We start from the raw sequence: 3014 nt of genomic DNA on the forward strand, positions 1-3014 counted from the left end.
AATACCGAGGATACGGCAGTCAATGCCGGATTCAGAGGCTCTAAACCCGGTCAGCGGAAAAAGCCATTTAAAAGAAGCACTCCAGGCCCGTCCAGTTTGGACCGCATACTCGATCTCTCGTGTCAAATATACGGCACCCCTGACAAGCCAGCCAACCACACCAATAGGGATTGTTGGGTATTCAAGCAGGCCGTCAAGTTAAATGCCGAAAACAAAGATAAGCGGCCACATAGCGATGACGAGGAAGAGCCCAGGCAGCCGAACACCGGAGGACAGAAGAGGTTCCCCCCACAAGTGCGGACGGTGAACATGATATACGCAACACACATCCCTAAGAGGGAGCGGAAGCGTGCGCTTAGGGACGTATATGCGTTGGAGCTAGTCGCCCCAAAGTTCAACCCATGGTCCTCCTGTCCGATCACCTTTGATCGCAGGGACCACCCCACTAGTATCCGTCATGGAGGATTCGCCGCACTAGTCCTAGACCCAATCATTGACGGATTTCACCTCACTTGGATGGCGGCGGCAGCCTGAACCTGCTTTACCAGGACACAATGCGCAAAATGGGTATAGACCCCTCAAGGATCAAACCCACAAAAACGACCTTTAAAGGCGTCATACCAGGTGTAGAGGCCCATTGCACAGGCTCAGTCACACTAGAAGTGGTCTTCGGGTCCACGGATAACTTCCGAAGAGAAGAGTTAATCTTCGATATAGTCCCACTCCGCAGTGATTATCATGCACTGCTCGGGCAAACCGCATTTGCGAGATTCAATGCGGTACCGCATTATGCATACCTCAAGCTCAAGATGCCAGGACCTCAGGGGGTCATTACAGGTAACGGAAACACAGAGTGCTCTCTCCGAAAGGAGGAGCACACTGCGGCCCTCGCAGCGGAAGCGCAAAGCAGCCTCTTAAGGCAATCCACTAGTTCGGCGTTTAAAGACCCAAACACCTTCAAGCGCGCCCGGAGTAATCAGCAACAGGACCGCCTGGCATGTTCCGAGCTCGCATAGCAATGTGGCCCCCACCCCGGCCCAATCCAAACGGCGAAATTCATGCCACGCGTACATAATTACGCATTAAAAATACCATGGGCACAGGAGGGGAAGGGGGCACGACTACGGCACGCCCCAAGACGCGGCTTAAACCGCACTAGGGGCTTCCCGCTTTGTTATTTTTCTCTCTTTCAGGACATTAATCTCTGGAAACCCTGTCCGGCGGCATGATTGCCGAACACATGATGCAGCAACCAAGGAGGCAGAAAGCTACATCACACCACGGAACTCCCAGGTGGATTATGATAACAAGTGAAATACTTGCTTTAATATTATTCCTCAGCTTACCCTTGGAGGGGACATAGTCCTACTTTTTGCTTATCGCACTACATGTATCATTCTGCTCTAACGCACGTTTTTTAATAAATAATGCATAGCTTCAGTCTGTTTTTGCATTTTTCTTTTATATATATGTTCATTAATGACACCTTGTAACCGTACACTTTGGTACGGCCAATACACCAGGGGCTTAAGTACCCCACAATATGGTGTGAGAAGTCCGAACACTTTCACAAGTGCGGCACCCCGAACTTATAGCATTATATGCATCAGCTCCGAATCATGTCTTTGGTCAATAGTTGGGTTTGCCCGGCTCCCATGTTTTGGTACCTTACGTTCCGCTATATCGGCTAAGGTAGCACTAGGAGAACTACTGCGATTGTGCCCCGGTTCAGCTGGGCTAAGCACCTCAGTAGAGAAAGCTAAAACTGATTGTCATGATAAGGCGAGAGACTGGTCGATGTTCGAGAGGTTTTCGAGTCCCTAAAGACTTATGCCGCTTAGAGCGAGGAGTCGGCCCTGTCCGGCTTAAGGCGTGTATCGCGCCTCGAATTCGGCCTTCCGAATACTAGGGGCTTCGCCGAAATTTAAAATTATAGAATTCTATGGCTAAGTGAGAGTGATAACGCATTATAGTCTGATTGCCTTGTTCGTTATGCTGAGCACCTCCCTCGAAGGACCCAACAATGGGAACAAGAGTGCTCAGGTTTATCCCGAACACCCCAGCACTTGTGGTATGGGGGCAGAAGCCAACGACTAGCCATCTCTCAGATTTGATAAACAGCCAAACAGAAGGTAATATTTTAAATTCAAACAAGCGTTGCATAGCGCATATGAACAAGTTTTCATAACTACAGGATTACACGAGCAAGTTTACTCGAATATTATATCTTTCGTACACTCGTCCGCTACAAGACGAGCACCCTTCAGGACACCCTCATAGTACATCTCGGGGTGGCGATGCTCCTTGCCCTCCAACGGCCCTTCCTTGATCAGCTTCACGGCGTCTAGCTTGGCCCATTGCACCTTCACACGAGCGAAAGCCCGGCGTGCACCTTCGATGCAGACGGACCGCTTGACGACTTCCATTCGTGGGCAAGCATCCACAAGCCGCCTCACCAGGCCGAAGTAGCTGTTCGGAAGGGCGTCACCAGGCCACAGCCGGACTATAAAGCCCTTCATGGCCTGTTTGGCCGCCTTGTGTAGCTCGACCAGCTGCTTTAGCTGGTCGCTCATAGGCACCGGGTGTTCGGTCCCAGTATATTGGGCCCAGAACAACTTCTCCGTTAAGCTTCCCTCCTCGGCCTGGTAAAACCTTGCGGCATCCGACACACCGCGGGGCAAATCTACGAATGCTCCTGGAGAGCTCCGGATTCGGGTAAGTAACAAGTAATTTACCCGCCGCTATCTTCTTCATCGCGTTAATCTCCTCGAGGGCCTTTTGGGCTTCGGCCTTGGCATTCTTTGCACTCTCGAGGGCCGCGGCAAGCTCGGACTCTCGCGTCTTTGAGTCAAGCTCCAACGCCTCATGCTTCGTCACAAGAGCCTGGAGCTCTTGCTGCACCTCGCCCACCCGTGCCTCCTGCCTTTCCTGCTCGGTACGCTCCTTGGTCGCATTGTCTTCGGCCTCGGATAGCGCTTGCCTCAGGGTCTCCACCTTGGTCGTGGCCCTTGGCA

This window comes from Triticum dicoccoides, chromosome 4A (assembly GCF_002162155.2).
Source record: "Triticum dicoccoides isolate Atlit2015 ecotype Zavitan chromosome 4A, WEW_v2.0, whole genome shotgun sequence".
Lineage (NCBI taxonomy): Eukaryota > Viridiplantae > Streptophyta > Magnoliopsida > Poales > Poaceae > Triticum > Triticum dicoccoides.